General features: G+C 44.2%; 1 protein-coding gene and 1 long non-coding RNA gene across 3 annotated transcripts in view; both read right to left on the bottom strand.

The window, feature by feature from the left end:
- LOC138510252 (tight junction protein ZO-2-like) overlaps positions 1 to 23,703 on the bottom strand; it is a 515,365-nt gene that overhangs the window by 97,152 nt on the left and 394,510 nt on the right. The window lies entirely within an intron of this gene.
- On the bottom strand, positions 1,732 to 14,450 carry LOC138510253 (uncharacterized). Its single transcript, XR_011280351.1, has 2 exons — positions 14,360 to 14,450; positions 1,732 to 2,050 (listed from the first exon to the last, which is right to left on the bottom strand). It is a non-coding gene; the product is annotated as an uncharacterized lncRNA (long non-coding RNA).

The following is a 23,703-nucleotide window of genomic DNA, read 5'->3' as shown; positions in this document are numbered from 1 at the left end:
GAGTGCCTGATTATGGGCTATGTGGGCATAGGTCCTGGTGAGTGTCGGGGGTGGATGAAAAGTGCACAGACGGTACAGGAGAGGGGGAGGGGAATCCAGATGCGCCCTGTTGGTCAGAAACTGGGTAAGTGCTGGGAGATGGCAGCAGAATCCGAAACGGGCAGGACATTGTTCACTCAGTGATAAGACCCTGTGCTACAGACCAAACAACGTATTCTACCACAGAGTGAGAACCTTTATACCAACACCATTGATCTTATACATAAATTTGAACACAATTGTTCTATACCACAATCCTCCTGAAGAACCGCCGCACATCAGCGGCGGGGAAACACGTGTCGAGGAATCATATTGTTTTCGCTTTTTCAAACCACAATCCTCCAAGAGGAACCATATTGTTTCCATTCTGTTAAACCACAACCTTTCAAGTGGAACTACACTGCTTCAACCAGGACTCATACTACATCACTTAGTGGATATAACTAAGGACACTAAAACTTGGAAATTTAATTGGATTGAGGAACCATATAGCTTCGCTCTGCCAAAACCACAACCTTCCGAGCCTCAATCACTCTTACAAATCATCCTGCTGAAACCAGAACTTTTATTTCAATACCTAGTGAATACAACTAAGGATATTACAATTTGGAATTTAATTGGACTACAACATCGCATCAGTGAACTCAGTGACGATAACTGAGCACACTTCAAGTTTCAGCCAATGAGCACATTTCTTTTTGAAGTCTTTACGCCAGAAACTTTTTGGTACCAGGATCTTTACCTCAATATTTAATACTTAGTGCATTCAACTAAGGACATCACAATTTGAAAACTAACTGGATTTTGCCCAAGCACCAGTACAAAAAATTATTTTTTTGATTTTGTTTCTACATCCAGATTTGTCCATTCCATCTATGCTTAAATCCAATGACTTGTAATTAAAAAATTTTTTTGTTGTAATTCATCATTAGTGTCATTATTCTATTTTGAGAAGCGCGACAGGAGGGCTTTTTCCCTTTTAAGTGCTGGGAGATGCCATTCTCAATCGGTAATTCACAGAGTGCAGTAGCAATGAGGCAAGTGCAGGCCCTGAGGCAAGTGCTGGAGGACTGGTGAAGGGGTCAGGGACATGTGAGACTGAGGTACTGCCTGCGCCAGTTGGCATGCTGTGTGGAAAAGGAGGGAGAGAGGGATAGAGTGGAGAGAGAGGTTAGCAGGGTAGAGGGAGAGATCAGGCAGGCAGAGGAGAACTCCGGAACTTAAGGAGATCAGGCTCAAGCCAGAGGGCGGGGTAGCTGCATATTATGAATGTCTAAAGTTTACCCTAACAGTGAAGCCTATTTATCACTTGGTACCGGGAAGTATGTGATTCAGTTGCTCAATTTTGACAAACTTTTTAATTAGTTGTGATGTAACTTATGTTGCTCTTACATGGGTGAGGTTTTAGCAAAGATCTAAGCTTTTCCCTTGCTTGCTTCCAAGTACGTCTCAAGGCAGTTGCTTACTACTAATTTGTCTCAACCTAACATGCAAACCCTTATTGTGTCTTTTTGGCATGTCAGCGAGACATTCTGTTCACATCTGAAAATCGCTGAAAATCAACGTATTTTTTTTTCCAGACTACTCAAGAATGGAATAACAGAAAAGTCCCAGCTTCAGCTACACTTAAGGTACAATTTAATAATTCTTACCATAAAAGTCTGTATAGTAACGTTAAAACAATCGCTTGACTTTACTGAAACATTGTAAAAAGATTTATTTATCAAATGTGGCTGAAAATGTGTATTTTTAATGATAATTAGTCCTCAGTTTTTGAAGTTACAAACATTAAAAATAACTGCGCAGTGGCATCTCTTTGGCGGAAGGGGGGCAGTGGCAAGGTCCCCATGTGGAAGGATGAACACACAAGATTTCATCTGGCCTGCGGGTGTTGACGAGGAGACATTCAGACTACCACCTAGCCTCTGGCGGGAAGGTTTTTATTTCTGGGATGAATTACTGGAGGTCTCTCTCTTGGATGACTTCTGCTCTTCTCTTCAATTTCGGAGTGCTGTCAAAGGAAGGAAAGGAGGGATATGAGCAGATCTTTGGTCAGGGATTTATGGAGCCGGGTGAAAAAAAAATGTAAATGGTGGGTATGAGCATAGCTGAACGGATTTATCGCTTAACATAAAAGGGTTGGTTGTTCTCTACATATACCACCCCAGGCTGTATGTCGGCAGAGACCAGGAAGAATCTACAGAGCAAGAGGGTTTTAGAAAAAACACACACAGGGTTGGAACTCCACTACACATAATTGCCACAGCCATGGGGGTAAACCCATGCATAGGTCGGAGTGCAGGCACTTGACCTATTTCTGCACAGAAATTAAATAGAAAAGGGTGATTCCCCCACCAAATGTCAGAGGTGCAAACACACATACGCTTACAATCAATCACAGAGAGCAGACACAGAATACATTATACAGAACCACACACATGCAAAATGTTAGTATGATTGAAAGGCATGGGAATGAACTATCTGCAGTGCAATGCTCCTCCATTGGATGCCCGACGTAGCCAATATACACACTGCAGCTACACAAAACCCTACTGCTAATAAATCATCATAGATCCTAAAGTGACCCGTAACACATCAATTTGTTGCAGTCTTCCACTGATATCCAAGATTGTGGGGAAAACCCTAATCTAACAACTGTAGTCCTGTTTTGACCTCTGCCACAAATTAATTCAATCAGAATTCCTCCAAAGCACGCTACAGAGGCCTCAAAGTATTGGATGATGTACTCTGGTTAGTAGAAGAGGGCACACAGAGGCTAGGCATCTCATCATTATGACACTCTTGAGAGAGGCAGACCTTGGTGGGCCAAAGCAAACCCCAACAGTCCTTTCATGCTACCAATCCTTCACATTACAAAGAATGAAGTTAGGCCCCTTCCACTGAGGCCCGACCGGCGTCTCTGCCCAGTCCTTAACACCACCACTCTTCACCATTTTCAAGAGCTTAGGCTTCTCTGTGGTTATTGTTCAACATCTGTGTAGCCACATTTCATGCCAATATTGGACATCGCCTCAAGAGTCAAAAATACTTAAGCAGCTCAATCTGTAGAATTGGCATTACCACTATTCGGCTCTTTTGATTTACGGCTTAGTGGCTGCTGCCTTTGGAATCCACACCATTTAGGGCCAACTTAGTTCAGTAAAGAGAGAAATCATTCCATTTAGCAAAAAGGGATCTTGTTCCCTTTCTGGGGCTTCAACTAACTTGACTAGCAAACCAAAAATAAATAAATAAAATAAATAAACAAACTGGGAAGTTCTCGTTCTCCTCTCCAGGAGTAATACAGGCCATATCGCGGGTGTAGCCTTCAATTAATGGTTGCATTAACATAAAACAATCAAATGTAGTCTCGCAAACAAAATACAACCAGAGAGGCTGCTGCTGTTCAGCCTAGCCTTAGAAAGAAAATTGGCTTGCGTGAAACAATTTAGCCTGATCTGCATTATTCACACAATTTTCTAGAGACATTGGCATGTCTGTAATGGGACACAACAATGAGGTTAACAAGCTTTCCACTATACCACTTTGATTGGGCATTAACTTTGTCATTTTTTAAAGAACAAATGTGATGTACCAGAAGAGGGTCTGCTCTGTTTATTTTGTACGCCTCTTACACTGTACTGACCTACAAGGTGAAGTTGGGTGCGTCACTGGTGCATTTATAGTGTGTGTGCAAGGGTTTTCTTGCTAATTTAACAGTTCTGGAGGCATTGTGCAATCCATCTAGCTAGTTCCGGTTTACTTTTCTAATTTCTCTTATGCTGGTTTTCTATAAGCAACAAAACCCCCTTTAAAGTCTTGTGTCAAAATATTACATGATTTTTTAGGGAGGATAACTCGGGGCGACCCAAAGCAACAGAGGTTTGAATACCAGTCTCATGCTTAGAGACTGGTCACCCTTATTAAGTGCGTTACAAAAATTAATTGTCTTAGGGGGTGGCTAATCTATGTAAACGTCTTTTGCTCTATATTAAGGTTTTAAAAAAAACAGATCCCCAATGGTTCGATTAATATGGAAAGTTCATACTACAGTGGCATTGGAGGTTTTCTCTGAAATTCCTATTTCTTGTGCATCATTAGAAAAGCTTCGCCCACTCAAAGTGCATGCAATTCGATTCCTCTACTTAATTGATTAACACTCAAGGTCCTCTTCTGAATTGCTGTTCAAACATCTCATATTAGTTTTGTGTAATTGCTCCAAAAAAAACAAAATTAACTTGTCCAGTACATTATTAAGGTCTTAGGATGGCGCTGGCCTTGAGGTAGGGGGTACGCTATTTTCAGCATGCCTTGAATGAATACCTTACCCAATGGTGTTATTCACCATGATTTTTTATATTGTGATGGGTGTTTACATACACTGATGCTACAGGTATGTAGTGGAACCAACATTTGGATATTCTATGAAGAATACGAATTGGGCAAGAATATCCTTCTCTGAATATTGCAGCAATCAATTGTCCTTATTACACCAAAGAACACATCTTTTCCTTGTGTTGGCATACAAGATTTTCCTGGTTTCCGCACTTCTCTATGGGACTCCATGCATCCAAGACGCGTGTGATGTTCCCTTGATTGTATGTCAGGAGTGTTCGATGTGCTTCAGTTTCCTGTGTTGAGCCATAGCCAACTGTATTACTTGAGAATGCCAGGTCTGCCTGGCTCAAGTTCAAGCAAAGCGTCAGTTGCCCAGGTCATGGATATTCTCATATTGTTCACCATCTGGGTGGGTGGAAAAGACAGCATTGCTCCTGGACTTCATTTATGCATACCTGAATGTGTATTGTAGACATTTTCTTACTCTTGATGTGAACAAGTCAATGTCTGGGTTACCTTGTGCTTGAAGGGTGCTTATTACCCATTTAGGTCTGTTCTTCGGCAGTCAATTTTATGAGTCCGCAATTTTCCTTTGGTATTCCTGGGAAATGTGATCCTTTCAAAATGTTTGTAGAGACCAATGTGTAGGTCTCTGCCTCTTGGCAGCTGTAGTGGATTTCTCTCCCTGCTAGTTCATATAGAGATTGTCGTCCTGTTCTTTGTCTTGGTCAACACATGCTTGTTCTTGGAACCTTCTGAAAGTGTGTCTATACCAAGACATTGGTGTGTGGTGTCTTCTATTTGCACCAAGTAGGAGACGCCATGGGGCCTTCTAGCCAATCAGGGAGCTTGGAAGGCAGTCTTTAACCAATAGTATATCCCACTTCGTGTCTCCTGAGAAGCAGGAGGCTGCCATCTTCCCTCCAAGTAAGCCTTCACGCGCCCTGCACGCCACCCTTTCCCACACCCCCTCATCCTCTTCACCTCCCCCACCCAGGCCACACTTACCTGTGGCTCCTGTTCTCTTCCCCTCCACAAGAATGGCAAGCATGGAAGGGAGACAGGACTACATGTAGTCCCCTTCTCTGCATGCCCAGGGTAGTTTTTTAAAGTTGAAAAACAGCAACCATGCGGTTTCTCAACTTAAAAAGAAAACAAAAAAAAAAAACATTAGCACCACAGAAAGCACACCGGGGTGCCAATAGCCATAAACCCCCTCAGATGCATGTCCCCCCTTCTAGTTTTATTGCTCAACTACATAGTGCATGGTCAATGTATTGGCGATGTACCCTAAACAGAATTCCCATCGGCTTTAAGATGCATCTACTGTAATGGTGACTTGACGGTCCAAGACTGTAAACGCTCCTACATTTAATAGTGCCCACCTTCCAATGTCTCAGACCACCCTGGTGTCTATATCCACCAGATCCGACCAGTCCCATGAATTTGTGACCACTGGGAGTTCGGCTTCTCTTGTATTGATCTCATATTAGAACACTGGAATGTTGGCACTACCATTGCAGACAATGCACTGGCAGAGCACAATAATGAGGTGATATTAGCCGAGGCAGTGCCTGACTTTGTCGGTGGCGATGCCGTTACCAACAGGGTTGGCCCGGCACCTCAGGAAATCCCGCCATTAGCACCCATATAGTTATCTACGCAGGTGCTAATGGTGGTTATTTCTTTTTTAAACAAACATTTCCTTTTCTGCATAGCTCTGCGGCGCATCCTGTTTCACAGTCCATTTTCGATGTTGATAGAGCGCCGCCAGGCAGAAAAGGTACGTTTCTTTTTGTTAAAAAAATAAATAAATACTCTTAGCACCCTCGTAGGTAACTACACTATTGCCAATTGTCGAGGGGGAATGTGGGGCGGAGAAAGGGGCGCTGGCCAGCAGCAACCAGGCTGCTCAGAACGCAGGCTTGCACCGTACAGTACAGGCTGCAGTCAGAGCTTCCCGATTGGCCAGCAACCCCTCCCAAGGTGCTAACGGCCAATAGCCCTTTGTGCCTACATTTTGAAAAGTTTCCCTTGGTTTGTCCTATTACAAGCTGGTAATGCCCATGTAATTGTTACTTCATGTGGTCCTGGGTACCAGGGAAAAGCATGAGGGCATCATTCAAAGTTTCATTACCTTTCTCAGTGACCATTAATGAGACATCTGGTAAAGGGCAGTTGGATCTTAAAATAATTGGATCTCTCCTGCAAAGGGTTATGCTATTGTGTTCCAAATAACTTGGTTTTCACATATTTCTCTGTCTGGCTTGGAATTCTTGGAGACTTGAGATCATGGACAGTGTGACTCCCAGTCTGTGCAGTAAACAAAAATAGTCTGGATGGCCTCCTGTACTTTTGCCATTTTTAATTGCTGTGTTTGGACCAATTTATTTGAATGACTTACTTTCAGTGTGGGTCTCGGAGTTCAAACTTTCTTTTCAACCAAGTAGTAGGTTGAATAGATTAATTGTTAATAAACCTTTGTTTCTTTCAGTGTAGGATAGGAAGTTAAGGTCATTTTTTATCCTGTTTTTTGGTGGAATGTTGTTTAATCCCTGATTGAACATAGGACCATATCGGTACTGCACTGTAATTAGCACTTATCTGTTATATCTTTTCAACTTGTAGGAGGACAATTATAGCCTTCAGACATCTGAGACACCACAATCCGACAGAAGTGAATGTTAGTCAGTGCTTTTTTGGGGGGGGGGGGGGGGAGTGCATTTTCCTGAAAAGAGGAGATTCTTCATGAGTGTATTTGCTGTGATGCTGCATCTGACTGAAGGCGTTTCGAAGGATGTCTCATCGGATCGAAATGGAGGAGTCGGTCCTGGGAACCTACTGTTAGAAATGTGGCGACCTGGTCTATGATATGGACAGGTTTGCTTCGGAGGTTTGGTTCTTCCTTAAAGCTTTACCAAAGCTTTGGTTACTTGTTTTACATAAGTGTATTGTTACGAAATGGCATTAATACATTCTGTGCTCATAAATGCTGTCCAAAACCAGAAAAAAAGTAGCACAAAAATTCTCTTAATATCCCTTGTCGCGGTTTATCTGGTTGTCATTTCAGTGGTGGCTGGGTTTTTGGCGATCCTAGTGTTTAAAGTTATTTGACACGCTTTGAAAATATTCTCAGCCCTTCCTCTAATGCCCTCCGGATGACGTTTTACTATTTCATTTATTTACCCCATTGGCTTCTTTCATAACTTGCGGGCATGTCCGTTGACTTGGCCATTCTTCAATCATGTGCAGTGGATGTGGCTATCCTTCCGCCTAATCATTTGCTTACTATCCTTCTACACCACCCCCTCGGCTGGTGGCTCAGATGTTTTCCCGGGGTTACCAACATTTTCTGACTATTTTTTCTGGTTGAATTGATCTTGACAACGCGGAATTAAAGCCGCGTGCTTTTCAATTGCACGTAAGCCTCAGGCAACATTTATGTGGTGGATGCAACGCCTTCACTTATGAACTATTAAATTATGTTTTATTGTGCAGTTTTATGTTATTTTCAATTGCACATGCCCCAACTATGGATTCTTGATTATGCATCTGCAACAATGTCGCAGGGAAAGCGTTTTTAAATAAAATGTCTTTCTGACAATTCCAACAGCCTCTTCAGAAGGTTTGAGGGTCTAGGACACAAAGACACCATTTTCTTTCATGCTACAGTTGGCAAAGCGAAATGCCTTTTGTGGTTTGGAAAGGGGTTTCTTTCCGAGGACTACTTTGCTTTGGCTTGCCCAACAGTGGCTTACTCACTGGGGTTCTTACTCGCCGTGTCCTGGGCTTTGGAATCACAATCTTCACCTTTGGGACATTATGCCAGCTTTCCTCTGAATTTGTTTTCGTGGTGGAAACCAATTGGGGCAATCTAGACATGGCACCCACTGAAAAGGGTATTGTGGGAAGCTGGTCAACACCATTCTTGAGGCGATATTCACCGAGGAGGTGGGCCGTCCTGGCCGGTAATGGCCCGCTCCCCAAGGAAAGGGCACAAGCAAAGAGGTTCCTTTAAAGCAGGCGGTGCTGCTATCACCAGCAGGTTCGGCGTGTCGCCAAAGTGAAGATGGCCGGTAGCACTGCACAAAACACACAAGGATGCAAAGAGCTGGTTTAAAGAAAAAGAAAAACAATACTCAATCCTTGATCCACAAAGCCCTGCTGCACTTCGAATGTCACTTTTCCTTGTTGAGGACCAAGATGTCAATCAAGGAAAAGGGAAGAACGGCAAAGCTTCAGGGATGAGCGAGTATTTTCTTTATCCAAAAAGAACCAAGGGGGCGCTCTTCGCGAAGGGCTTGTCTGTCCGCTGGCAAGGAGGCAAGGAGAGCACATGCCTGGATTCACTCATGCTGCTGGGAATGCAGGCTTGTAACTGTGAATGAAGTCCGACTTCTGCGCATCCTTACTGGCCAGCATGCCATGCTAGGGTGCCAATGGGCCTTTCTGCAGACACACCCATGTATACAAGTTAACTTCTATCAAGGACCTAGCCAGTAGGCTGTGACAAAGGTAAAGCATGTCAAAATAAAAGTCACACTGCCAAACAGCATACATCACTGGTGGCCCAACTGCACTGCAGTGGCAGAAGATGCAGACCCACAAACTGACCCGATTTTCGTTCAGTGGCTTGCATGGCCTTTTTAAAACATTAAAAGGAGAAAGCCTATTGCCCAAGTAGACTACATAATTGGCTAAAATGTCTCCCCTGACAATGCAACTCATCTGGCTACAAACGGCTGTAGAGGATTTTCTTCGAGGCATCACAAATCTTTACAAATTTGATGGGCAATAACTTCACAGCGGCCTGATGGAAACAGAAAAAAAATCTCTTTTTGTGCCGCTCATTATACGGCGCTTGTGCCTAGAATCTGGTCAGCAATATACTGCGAGTTCCAGGGGTTGCTACTTACTCAACCACGACCACAGAGCTCCTCTAATCGCTAGCAACACATACTTAAAGTAGCAATTTCCCTGTGAGTCAAACCTGGAAACAAATCTAGTCTCCGAACGACCTAGAGGAAATGAACGGCAATGACCGCATTTCACTGAGATTGGGCACAAAGCTGCACGTTAGAGCCTCCACAGATGCACACACGGGAAGCAGTGGGGACACCGTAGGCTCCACGTGGGTCTGCATTCATTCATGCCATAACACGTACACTGAACTAGCAAGCACACATCATGCACCACTGAAAGACGCACATTAACATGAGTGAAATCCATACCAACATCATGCTTCCATCACTTCAAGGCACACGTTCCAAATTAATTGTATTGTGAGCACAGCCACTGCACTGTACTTGTATACATGGACGATTAAAAAAAAAAATGAAATCCCACTACTTCATGTTTACTACAAAGGCAGTGGCGATTGTCTAGACTCCAAAACTACTATCCGAATCCTTTAACAAACACCTCTCAAATGGATTGTGTCCTCCCACGTATTCCTCATCTATGATTTTTGTATCTCGCCAGCTTCGCTGCTTCGGAAACAATGTTCTCGGCAGAGGGCGCTGTGCATGAGGTTGTGACGTCGATGTCCCTCGAGGGCTGCCGTGGCGTGTCAACGTCACCAGTAGTACAAATAGTGTGTGCCGTGCCCATTGGCTTCAGTTCCGTTTTTCAAATAGCTTCGCTTCAAGATAACAGAGCTCTTTGTTTTTACCCTCAAGAAAAAATGTCTTCATCTTCGACCCATTCTACCCCTAAGTCGAGATTTAAGAAATGTCACAACTGTGGGTCAAAAATGTCCATCACAGACCCTCACTGCGACTGCCTTTGGTGTTTGGGCCCCGACCATCGACTGCAGATCCGGTCAATCCATGACTGAAAAAGCTCTTCGCGAATGCAAAGGTAAATTGGCGGTGGGGTGGGAAGCTTCGAAGGGCTCTTCGAAGATATATTACAAATCCAGTAAGTCCAAAGACTCTACACGCCATACACACTCGAAGAGGTCTCGATCGAAACAATCTTCTTCTTCTAATAAGAAGGCGAAGAAGAGACGCCACAGGTCTCCCACTTCTACCTCAGACACCTCCACAGTTGTTATACGATGTCCGACTATGTCGGATTCCCCCAGCAAGTGGAATGCTTTTAGGGTGGAATTGATGCAAATCTTTGAGAACGTGGCCTCGAGCCCCTCAAAAAGAGCCCCGCAAGAGTCAGACCCCGCTCGCTCCCCTTTATGAGCAGGAAGGTCGAAAACTACTTTGGCAAGTAGTAAATCGCAGACTCGTCATTCTCGACCCGACTAAAGCGTCGAAGGTTTCGACCAGAGTCTCGAGTCGGTCCCCGATTCCAGCAAAAAAACATAAGCACTCGATTCCATCAACGCCGATCGATTCGACGCTGAAGTCAAAGGGGAGAGTTTCTCCTGTATAGAAGAAATCGTTGACGTCCTCGGTGGTACCATTGATTCCCTCGCGGCAAATTTCGGTGCAGGAAATCTTTTTTACAAACCAGTACCAAAGTTTAGCTCAATGTCCTCTATCTTTGAAGAGGAAAGTGCCTCAGAGGACGATATTTTTCCTTTGTGAGTCAGGAGAAGTACCTGAAGAATTAATCGATAGAGTCAAAAATGAAAGATCTTTGCGACTCCCTCCACTCTGCCAGTGGTAATGATATTTCACCAGAGTTGGAGTTTGCTAAACCGGACCCTTCAGAAAATGCAGATTCAGGGTACAGAAACCTCATGAACAGGGTCACTCACTACATGGGTTGGAGTAGGGCCTCACCAATCTTTGAGCAGGATGACATGATGGACATCCTGGATCAGGGTCCCCAAAAAGACCCAGTTCTACCTTTCCATAGGGCTCTCCAAAGGAAAGTAGAAGCTAACTGGGAGAGTCCAGAATCTGGGTCAGCTGTCAATGGGAGTTTTACCAGAAAGTATAGGCCATCAACCCGTGACCCAAATGATCTCAGGAAACACCCTACGCCGACACCCTACGCCGGAGAGTTTGGTGGTCCAGGCGGCAACTGCCATCAGACAGTCAGCCTAACCCTCTATTCCTCCAGCTAGAGAGGATAAAAAAAGTGGACGCTTGGGCTCGCAAGGTGTTTACCTCGGGCAGTAGGGCCCTAAAGTCCACGATCCCCTGTAACCTAGCCAGGTTTACTCCTACCCTATGGCACTGTGTCAAGATGGCAGCTGAACATATTCTAGAAGGCGAAGAAACGGAAGGGAATATAGTCAAGGAGGCGATGCAAGTGTCTCCCCAGGCATAGCTGGATACTGACAGCATCAGCAGATCCATGGCTGCAAGCACGGTACTGCGCAGATTTGCGTGGTTGAGAAAGTTAGGGTTTGCACCGGATGTGCAGGCCAGGCTTCTCAACATGCCTTTCAACAGCTCGCGGTTGTTCCACAGCAAGGCGGATGAAAGTTTGGAGAAGCTGCAGACCTCCAAGGCGGCTAAGTCCCTTAGCGCCTCCATTCGGCAATCTCAGCAACCTTATTCAGGCTCATCTTCCTGGAGAGGTTGTCCTTTTCGTTACTATTCCTCATTTCGTAGAGGTGGACGAGGATAGGGTGCTAGATCTGCCCCAGCAGCAGCAACTGTCCCCTCAGCCGCTGCTGCTGAAGCCTCTGAGACACTCTGAGGCCTTGACCCACAAGACCCCGGTGGGAGGCAGAATCGCTCCGCATCTGCACGAATGGCAGGGCGTTACTTCAGAGGCTTGGGTACTGGAAACAGTAGCTCAAGGTTACTGCCTTCCTTTTCTAAAAAGGCCTCAGGATCATCCACCGGGAATCAACTGTCAAAATTCCTTATCTGCTCCTTGTGCAGGAAATTTTAACCCTGCTAGAGAAAAGTGCAATAGAACATGTACCTGTAGCGGAGAGGAACAAGGGTTGGTATTACCTCTACTTTCTCATTCCCAAGAAGGATGGAGGATTGAGAGCCATCTTGGACTTGAGAAATTTGAATACATTTCTCAGGAAGAACACGTTCAAGATGGTTACCCTTTCTCAGATCCTTCAGGCTCTCCATCTCAAAGACTGGTTGGTATAATTGGACCTTCAGGATGCTTACTTTCATTTGCCAATCCATCTCAAGCACAGAAAGTACCTGAGGTTCGCGTTCGTGGTTCTCATTATCAGTTTCGGGTTCTGCCATTCGGGCTGACCTCCGGCCCAAGGTTTTTTTTTCACCAAACTGATGGCTGTAGTGGTAGCGAGTCTCATGATAGGGGGATTCACGTCTACCCCAACCTAGATGATAGGCTGATTAGGGCACGTTCTCCCGAACAGGCCCTGGAACATCTCAGCATCACCTTCCACTTCCTACACAGACTGGGCTTCTCCCTCAATTACAAGAAGTCCCATATGATACCATTCCAAAGACTCTAGTTTATCAGAGCGGTCTTGGACACTTCCTCAGGGAAAGCCTCGCCTCCCGAGGTTAGAGCTCAACACATTCTGCAGATGGTGACAAAATTCCAAAATGCCCAGCGTCTGCCGGCCTACGATTTTCTGAGGTTGCTCAGCCTCCTTGCATCCTGCATTTTTCTGGTGCCAGAGGCTGATTGAGGATGAGGTTCCTTCAATGGGCCCTCAGAACTCAGCGGTCCCAGTTTTCAGGGAAAATGTCAGATCTTGAGCAAGTTCCAAGCAGAGTTACTGAAGACCTTCTATGGTGGGCTTGCAAGGACAATATTCAAAAGGAGAATATTTTTGGCAGCTATGGCTGGAGATAATGGTAGTGACGGATGCCTCACTCACAGGGTGGGGAGCCCATACCAACGATCTGACAATCAGCGGTCGTTGGTCTACATTGGAGTACAAACTAACCATTGGTTAAACCACTAACTACATTGGAGTCACTAACATCAGCCCGCAGGGTAAGTGAGTTGCAAGCTCTTTCCTGCAAACCTCCTTATACAATTTTTCATAAGGATAGTCCTTAGAGTTAAACCATCTTTCTTGCCGAAAGTAGTTTCTGACTTTCACTTGTCACAAAAAATAACACAACTTTCTACCCTCTGCCTCATTTGGGTAAAGAGGAGGAGAGGTTACATAGACTAGACCCGAAAAGGGCTCAGAGTTTTTATATGTCGAGAATGGCTAAATTACGCCAAGATGACCAACCTTTCGTGGAATATACAGCCCTAAATTGGGTTTGGCAGTGACGAAACAGACTATATCCCGCTGGATTACTCTGACTATTGGGGAGTGTTACAGGCTTGCGGAAAAGGAACCGCCGGAAGGGCTTCAGGCTCAATTTACGAGAGGCACAGCAACTTCCGCGGCTCTTCAGAGGGGAGTTCCCGTTATTGACATCTGCTCAGCTGCAACTTGGGCGTCAATTCATACCTTTGTTAAGTATTACTGCTTAGACTCTTCTTCCCAGGAAGGCCTTTTCGCAAAGGCAGTACTTCATTCCATCCATGATAAGTCTAAATAGTACTCCTGCCTCCTAAAGTCTCACTGCTTTGTGAGTCTATCATAGATTAAGAATACGTGGGAGGACACCAGCCATTCGAAGAACAAGTTACTTACCAACTGTAACATTCCTTTGACTGGATGTTCCTCCCATGTAGTCCTCATCGGTCCTCCCAGCCTACCCCGCCGTACGATTTATGTAATTTACACTTTGCGTTTCTGAAGAGCTTACAGTCTGGGGCACTCCTGCATGGTTCCTCGAACTATACAATGAAAAAACAGAACTGAAGCCAATGGGCACGGCACAAGTTATGTGTACTATTGGTGACAGATGCCACGACCTTGTGCACAGCGCCCACTGCCGAGAACACTTTTTTCCAAAGCAGCAAAGCTGGCGAGATACGAATATCATAGATGAGAAATACGTGGGAGGAACATCCAGTTGAAAGAACGTTACAGTTGGTAAGTAACTTGTTCTTCTTACTGACCTCCCAAATACCTGTTCCCTGTCAAATCTAACTAACATAACAGCAAGTTATTTCCCACCCAAGAAGCAGCAACTCACTAAAAAAGACTAAGATTGCAGCCTACCTATTTTTAACCGTGTCCAATTCCTCAACATCCAGTGGTCACTCTGGGCTCGTCTACAATGCGCCGGTGCGGCAGACAGGCAGTGGAACGCTACAGACATCAATGAACAACACAGCAGTTATTATATGGTCTAGTCCGACTATCAGCAGAGAGGCGTGCTCGGCTGGTGCTCACCCGGTCCCCCACCTCCACCCCTCCTGATCCCCATGAAACAAAGAAGCGTTGCTTTTCAATTTGGCCACACCTGTATGAGGCTCCCGCATTATTACTCCATCTCCTTCCAACATGCTTGGACTAAACACTAGCCCCCAACGTCATGATCAAGCTCAGACTAACCTATGGGCAATACCTTAAGGGTAGTCCCAACAGAATGGGCCAGTTTTTAGGTCAAAGCCGGCCAGTTTATCGAGTTAGTGCAGTGGGCAGATGGCAGTTTTTAGCAATATTCGAGACCAAATGTATTTTAAAATGTGCTGTTTGCAACAACTTTTGTTTTTAACCAAAAACACCCCTAATAGACAGGACTCTAACAGTTTGTCCATCAAAGTAACAAATTGTCATTTCCAATTCTGGGCAACTTTCTCATTAGCGTCCTAGCTCATTTCATGTCCGAGTCCGACCATGAACATGACTACACCATTTCATTACCTGTGGGACCTGGTCAGTAGGTATATGCAAGGATTATTTTTCCGCTCCATCTATCCCTATCTCTTATTGCGTAGCTCACAAGTGGCACCTGGTCACCGGTAGCAACTACTGCCAGTCCTGGTATTTGAGCAAGCACCATTTTACACGATTACAAGTATTTAAAAAGAGTTCTATATTCTTTTTTTCAAAAGGATTGGCTTCTATTTTTTTCCCCAGTGAAATGGTTTATAAAAAAACCTTTCGCCATTTAATATTTTAAAAACATACAACACTATAATGAAAAACATAATACAAAAAAATAGATACATTCCATAAAAACATTTCCTTCAAATCAATTCTGTATTCTAAGAAAATGGAATAGCACTATAGAAACAGTAAAATGGTACAAACAAAATACTACTTCGATTTTGATATCAAATCTTGCCCTACCGAAGCAGAGCTCAAATTAAATGATAAAAAACATGAAATCCAAGCCTATGCTGTGGAATTGATGAACAAATCAAGCTAGTTTACAAAACAAGAATGTTTAATATTTTCTTCAAGGAAAAGATTGCAGCAATACAGAATAATATTGAGACCTCCAGAAGTTGGGGGCAAAGGGTAAGGGGGGACCACCTGTCCCCCAAGTGGAGGAGTTAGACTTGGTAAACGGGGGATTTGAAGAATGTTTTAGGTTTCAGCCCGTGAGAGCGATACATTCCCTTATTCTTCCACTTATGTCAACCAACAGCCTGGCATTTGCGCTGGTCGCGTGTACGGCTAGGCAGCTAGCCTTAAATATTACACCATTTATGACTAGGTTTGTGAATAAATCCTTCATCCAAGGCCGGGTCCTGGGTGCCCTAAAAAAGGCAATTGAAACCGTTTATAAAAAATCCCAATCTAGACCCCGCGACTTAAAAAAATTCTGGGCCAGTGGCTGACTCGATTTGGCCAGCGAAAGTGTGGGAGAAAGTTGTAACCTCTCGATTCCAAGCATTTGTGAACAAAGAGGGGCTGTTGGAAAAATTCCAATCCGGATTGTGACCTAAAACATAAGACGAGGCGGCCCTGTTGGAAGTACATGATGATTTACTGGAGGTTGCGGATGGTGGCGGATCATCTTTTTGTTGATCCTGGACCTTTCTGCGTTCTTCGATACAGTGTATCACAAAATATTGTTGGACCGCCTCACATGAGTGGGAAAGGCCTCAGAACAGGTGCTGACCTGGTTTAGATCTTTCCTGACGGATAGAGCTCAGCGGGTGCTATTCGGAGGCTTTACATCTGAAGCCATTGCCCTCAGATGTGGTGTCCCTCAGGGATCACTGTCCCCACTGATTTTCAATGTCTATATTCGTCCAGTCTTCAATATAGTGAAGAGGCATGGGCTGAGTTTTCGCTCATACACCGACAACACTTAGATATATATTGAGATGAATGACATCGAGGATACGTTCAGGAGAGTTAATCAGTTTATGGTTGACATTGATAAGTGGATGGCCAATAGCCAGCTACAACTTCATGCAGCAAAGACCGAGATTGTCCTGTTTGGGCACAGGGGGAGAGTTGCAGACGAGATGCAATCTGGCTTCACACACATACTTGAGGAGGGCTGCACATCACCCCAAAAATGTAAAACCCGGGTTGTGTCTGGCAGGAGAATCTCTCCAGTGAAGCCCAGGTGGGGGCTAATATCACACTCACCTGTGTCTCTGCAGGAGCAATGGACGAGCCCCCCTTGACCCAGAGTCTTCACTTCCCCTGTTTCACCGGGAGGAATACCTGTCAAATACAAGGTGTACACTCAGACCTGAATTCAACCGATTCCCCTGGGCCCTTCCCTTCTCTTTACTGTGTGCTGTGATGTCCCCCTATGGGCTTACCTTGATCTTTAGTAGGGTGTGCACTCCATCCTGCATTTGCAGGGGCGCAATTCACTCATGTGGTTGGTGCCAATGTCTGTAGGCTGAGTTCAGATGCCAAACGCTGTTTTATGCCTTCACAGCTAGGCCGATAGTTCAATGCGCCAGTTTCTTCACTGGCTAGAAAGTCCTTCCCACAAGTGAACCTTGCGCAGAGAATGTTGAGTGTCCAAAATTGTCCATATTGTCTTTGTTTGCTGGTATTTTTGTGGGTGAGTAGCGCTGCGTGTAGAAGCTAGCTGCTGGTAGGTTTGCGCAGCGCCTTCAATTCGAGCACTCATGGTAATGTCTCGCCCCTTTCCTTGCAGGAGACATTATGTGGTATTAGCGCCTCGAGTCCGGGTTCAGCGCTACTGGAGACTTGGTGGTTAGGTAAGTTTGCATGGAGGCTTTTGATAAGTATGCACCGCGTAGAGAGAGAGCGCGTGCAGTGAAATAAGTGTCTGCGTTATTGGGGCGAGCGCAATGAATTATGTCTCTTCTTTCTTACAGGGGTTTGTGCGCTCGTGCAACTAACCTGGATTCCAGCATTGTGGGAAGATTTGTTGAGTATGCGCAGCGTTACTGATGTGCGCGTGTTAACGCTGTTCTTCTTTGTTCTTACAGGTGCCGGTGTAGACGTCTCCTCTTGAATGGAGATAGCTGCGGCGTGGAGTAAGAACCAGGTAAGCTGAAGCTGAATGATCCGGAGCAGGTAAGCAGAAGCAAGATGATCCGGAGCAGGTAAGCAGAAGCAGGATGATCTGGAGCAGTAAGCAGAAGCAGGATGATCCAGAGCACGGCAAGTGTGTTGCTGATACAGCTCACAATAAGCAACTGGAAGAATCTTGGGTGTGGCTTATTGTTACTCACCGAGCCGGAAGGTGTGCGTGACCCCAACCTGGATCGAGATGTAGGATGAGCCGTAGACGTATCTAAAACCCAGTTCCCCCGATTTCAAGAATCAGGCTTCCTCTTTGAGAGGGGCTCTTTTTCACGATGTATCACTCTGCCCTTTATGTAAGAACAGAGAGTAATCTATAATGCAAAAGAGCGGGATTGAGCGCACCACCAGACCAATACTGCAAGAGATACAGAAGAGGTTTTGAGTATTATGTCTAACTTGTCTAGTTTTAATTAATTCTATTAAACACAATAGAACTGCCGATATCAGATATAATGAAGATGAGTAGACTTGAGAGGAAATCCTGGAGTAGTTTCGATAGTGAGAGCAAAATCCAAATGGTTGATGAAAACGACAGGAAAAAATAATAAATGGGAAGGTTAGTATAGGGAGGACAACCCGAACTGCACGAGGGACGCACTAGAGCCAGGTTGGTGCATGTCCTGGAAAGCGTTCGTAAATGCACTTCAGTAAAAGGAACAAGGAAGTCCTTAATAAGCAGTATTGGATCTTGGAAAATCAGAGCTGGAAAAACAAGGACGTTTGTGCAATCGTAGAATGATTGAGAACTGGAGTTCCGTTTTGAGCGGAAATGAAGAACCGCAGAGTCCGTAGAAACTGAAGGTTGAGCGGGGAGGCTCCTGCGGTTAGACGGTAGTAAAGGTAAACTACCGTGTTAACAAGTTCTTAGGATAATCCAGATAAGCAGAAACAGAGTACAAAGCAGAGGTCTGGTAACGAGAGTTCAGAGTCAAAGGTTCACGGAGGGTAATCCGAAGGAAGGCAAAGAGTGCCGAAAAGCGGGCTACGAAAAGGCACATAGTAATGTACAATTAGCAACAACGAAGTTCCCGCGGCTGAAGGCTTTTAAGGAACAAGGGGGCGTGGCTTCTGTGTAAGCGAAGCACGTCCGATCAACTGACTAGCACGTTTACGTGACCTGAACAGTTTCCAAGGCAACTTGTAACGATGCCAAAACGGATTCCATGGTGAGGAAGTTCTTCGTAAGAAAGCTCTCTGCTGCCGTAGCGTAACACTTATATAGCCAGCCACACCCAAACACTAGAGAGCTCATGAGTTATCGTGCACTTCCTGTTTGGCAACAGGAAGTGGTAACCAGGAAGTTACTACAAACACTAGGAAGGAATGAAAGGAGGGATTTGTTATGGGTTCTTTGTGTGCCTATGCCAGGCCTGCCAAGCCTCCACCCAGCTTGCCCCAACTACCTGCCTGATACCCATGACAGCTAAGGTCAAATCAGTGCATTATTTGCTGCTTATGCTCAGGAATGTACTACCTTTCCTACCATCAGAAGATCACGCAGTGGTCATAGGAGTCATGATGAACACTCACCTGGACTATTGCAATAGTTCAATGGCTGGTATACCAGCAAAGCAGATACATAGACTGCAGAAGGCCCAGAATGCAGTGGTCAGATTGGTGGGGCATTTGGGAAAAAGGGACCAGGTCTCATCGCTCTGTAAATCCTTGCATTGGTTGACGGTTGAGGACCGAATTAAGTTTAAATTAGCTTGCTTAATCTGTAAGTGTGTCAATGGGCTTGCCCCAGCGTACCTTAGTGCTAAAGTTGGCCGATACCAGCTGGTGAGAGCATTGCGTTCAGGAGACAAGTTCCTGTGGAATGTCCCTTGATCCAAATTTGTCACCAGAAGGGACAGGAGATTTTATGTTTTTGGACCCAAGCTCTGGAATAATCTCCCAATGAAGATAGTTTGCCAGTTGTTAGCACAATTCAGGAAGAACTTAAAAACCCATTTGTTTAAGTAGACCCTACTAGTGCAGGTAGTAACCATCTTAAGGTTTTCACCACAATATCGCTCTGCTTCACCCTACAGGAGTATATTCCCTGTCAAATTCTTTAGACATTTCATGTGCTTTTGTTTGAACTTCTTAGCCACATTAGAGGTCGTAGGACTTTGTCCGAAACTGCCTTGTACAGATCGTATATGCTGACTTTAAAGTCGGCTGACTTGCCCGAATTTATTAAAGACAGGGTAATTTCCTGTGAATCTTTAAAAGATAAAATGATCATCTATTTGCAACAATTTGTTGATCGTATAGATTCGATTAGCACTGAATACTTTTGGGAGCAGTGTCCGATAGACCGGCAGATGGCAATTTCTATTGCCATATCAAAATTCTTGATTGACATTTTAAACGATGTAAACATTGATTTAACTTAACATAACAAGTGGAATTGCATATTTCGGTTAGTTTTTTAGCCTTTTTAGATCCACAGACCGTGTTAGCAGACCGGCAGGTGGTGGACGCAGCATATGCTACATAGAGTCTCCTCCCAGGTAGCCAGGAGAGGGCAGACTCTTCCTGATCCCAACCCTGGGGATGGTGCATTGCGGGAGGATCACCTGGGCGGAGACGAGCCCAGGGAAGTGGGGAGATTGTGCAGGGTGAGACACAGTATTTTTCCTTTGAGAAGAATACTATAGATCCAGAAAAAGTGGAGTAATGGGCCTATTGCCATTTTGATACATCTCAATCATCTATTAAAGATGAACAGGTACAATCTAAAGGAGTGTCTCCAATTCATGTTAAACCCAAGAAACCAATCTTTTCTACCCTTATGTTCCCATGTCCCCCACAATGTCAACAGTATTCCAACAGGAACAGTGAACATTTGATATTTTCTGCCCCTTCTGTTCCCCAAAGGGCTACATCTTGCAATTCTCATCTTAATATCTGGGGAAGGAAACCCATCTTAAAACCTTGTAAAGAATTAGAGAAATTGAATTTTCCCAAGATAAACTAGAAGTCCCAGAATCCCTCAGGGACTGTGAAGAAGAGGGCTGAAAAGGCTTCAAACAAGGTCAGGCAATTCATCACAAGGGCTTTCACCTGAACCTAATCAGCCCACCTGAGAGGCATAAAAGGCTGCAGCAGGAAGGAGCAGTAGAAAGAATCTGGAGCAGGAGCTGGAAGGTCGGCAGTAGCAGAAGCAGCAGAGCACTTAGTCAGCAGTTCACAAGGAAGTGTGACCACAACAGGGACGGCAGAGTAAAGGAGGCGGCATATTTCACCTGCAAACTCAGATTTTGTCCTGTGTTCACACACTCTGTATAGCTGTGGCAGCACTGGAACAGACTGGAAGCAAGAAGCAGTCTTTCCAGGTACGCCTAACTGCTGTGAATGCAGAGCTAAAGTTGCAGTTGTTCCCAAGGCCTGTGTGCAGAAGCAAGCCGAGTGATACCGGAAAGTAGCAGACTCTACCTTGATGAAGCCGGTTAGGAGACACCTGTGCAGCAGAGGGGTGTGGATCCCAAGAGTGCCCGTAGTAGTAGCAGGAGAAGAAACAAAGTCAGGAAGCTATAGCAGCCCGCAGTCATCGTAATTGGGAGTTGGAAAAGGAAGCTCTGTTCTCCTGAACAGCAGAATTACCTTGCCGGTACCTAACCAGCTTTTATTATACTTGCGCGTTCATCGAAGTGAGGAAAAGTTGACCGCAGAAGTAGGAAGTCTTTTAATTAAGGGGAAAGCAACACACGCTTATATAAGAATCTTGCATGCTAACAAAAGCCTTTCTTCCCCCAACATCAGTATTACTTTGTGGCCGAGCAGTCGCGTGTCTACAATTAACACAGAGCGCATTGCAGGTAGCCTAATTGAAATAAAACAGACTTTCCCGAAGTGTTGCAAGCAACGCTTTAAAATCATGTGCGTGAGACAATGTTTCCCCGATACCTTGGAGGCTGTATGCTGACCGGAAGGTGGGAACGTGTGGCAGTTCGGGAGGGAAACGAAATTGCGTGTACCTTATTTTATTTCCAGTAGAAAATATATATCTTACAACACATTGAAGGCAGAAGCAGAAGTCGTAGAAGAGGTTCAAGCTGAAGCCAGAGCAATCACTACCCAAGCCTATAGATCAAACACTATAAAAGTGCATCCTCCTCTCTCAAGAACTATACAGCATTGTTCGGAAGTTGTTAAAGATATTGTTACCCAAGATTCCTCTAAATTGAATGGGACAAGAACAACCAATGCTGGAAGAGTGGCACAAAGAACAACCAATGCTGGAGAGTGGCACAATGGTTTTGCGGTAACCAGTAAAGGAATGCTGTATATGAAGCTGGGGAAGGGAGCTGGATACTTGTTAATAGAAGTTGTCGTTTTCAAATCGAAAGCCACTTAAATTTTTTAGTAAACAATTTGGGCTTTACAAAATTATATTGGCTTTGTGGGATTAAGTTGTATTGTATTCAAGGTCATCCACTGTGCAATCTCATCAGTACATTAAGATATATTTTCCAAAGACCTTGCAGGGTCCTCTATCCGCAAATATAGCTGGGCGTCACCAGCATAGAAATAACACAAATTAAATTAGAAGAGAATCCCCATCAACGGTTGCATATATACATATTAAAAAGAATGGTAGACTGAGGAACCCTGTGCAATATCACAGGGTATTTAAGTTTGAGTATACAAAATTACCCAATTTAGCCATCTGATGAAGATTCATCAGAAAAGAACGCAGTCACATAAGAGCTTGGCCTGATACTCCTGCCACAGAGAGCCATGACAAACATTTTGTTTGCAAAATATTGTCCAAATCCATCATGCAAGTAAAATGTGGTTAGCAATCCAATCATGGACCGCCTGCTCCTGTATTTAAAAATATAGATGTTGATGGTCAGTCAGATCGTATAAGGCAGAGGATTTAGCTACTGCTGATATGACATTAATCAGAGTCATACAAGCATAGCCCTTGTTCGTGTTTATATGACAATTAAACATTGTTTGTGGCTCACTTTGTATATTGTGAAGTATGCTATTATTCAGAATTCTAAGATTAATTGAACCTGGGTTAGATTTGATAGCTAAAAATCATTCTTAAGTGTAGGTGATCATATCAAATGGCTGCCGTTCATAAAAGTAGGTCTCTGTAATGGGAGTTCCAAAACTGTCTTCTACCAAATGAAATTACAGGCTACTTAGGTCACATGTTTGCAAGAAATATAAAGTTAGTAATCTAACTTTAAACCAACTGTAAGCCACTCAACTCCTGCAATTACGGAGTCATCAACACTTAAGAATATCCGGCAGAAATGCCCATCTAATATTTAAAAGATCATACTACATGCAATTTAACCAAGTGCTGGCACAATGTCTACCTATATAAAAAATGCTTTAAACATTATACTAAAAATATACTTAATTAGGACAATTAACAATCCTGAATTCCTTTCACTAGCAGGATCCCAGCCTTTGAGTGCTGGACAGGCAAAAATTCCATGGGCACTGTTCAAGGTGGAACGGGAACGTTAAAGCAAGCTGGAATGTCTTCACTGTTTGCGCTCCCAACTTATATAATGAAGTCGGTTAAATGAGAAAATTTGCGCTCCCAATTTATATAATGAAGTTGGTTAATGAGAAATTCAAAGCAGACTGAGAAAAAAGGAGCTGTAGCATAGTCACTTGTGTTTACCAAAGATTATTATTAGACAGCATGTGTCGTAAGGTGTAAACATAAGTATACAAAAGGTAGTATTCACAACTGATTGATAAAACAGAGTCCACAAATGCATAGATTATTAGGTTTATACAGATCCTTGGCCCTCTCACCGACAAAAGTCTTTACCTGTAATGGCAATCTACAGGTTAACATCACAGACTTCATCAACTGTCGATCGAAATATAACATATATAGGATCATCTGTGTATGCAAGAAAGTGTATGTTGGCAGTACCATCCGAGAATTGAGAATCATGATCAGAGAACATCTTGCCAATCTTAACAGCCAAGGCACATCGTCAGGACATTAAATTGGTTGGATTGAAACACATCAAGCCTCATATCAGAGGAGGTGATAGACAACTCAAATTGCGCCTGCAAGAAGCACGCATGATCTGTAAACTACGTTGTTTACAGCTGGT

This window comes from Ambystoma mexicanum, chromosome 6p (genome assembly GCF_040938575.1).
Source record: "Ambystoma mexicanum isolate Mex_15411 chromosome 6p, UKY_AmexF1_1, whole genome shotgun sequence".
In the NCBI taxonomy this organism is placed as follows: domain Eukaryota; kingdom Metazoa; phylum Chordata; class Amphibia; order Caudata; family Ambystomatidae; genus Ambystoma; species Ambystoma mexicanum.
The sequence above is the reverse complement of the archived record's forward strand: the minus strand, read 5'-3'. Positions and strand labels throughout refer to the sequence as shown.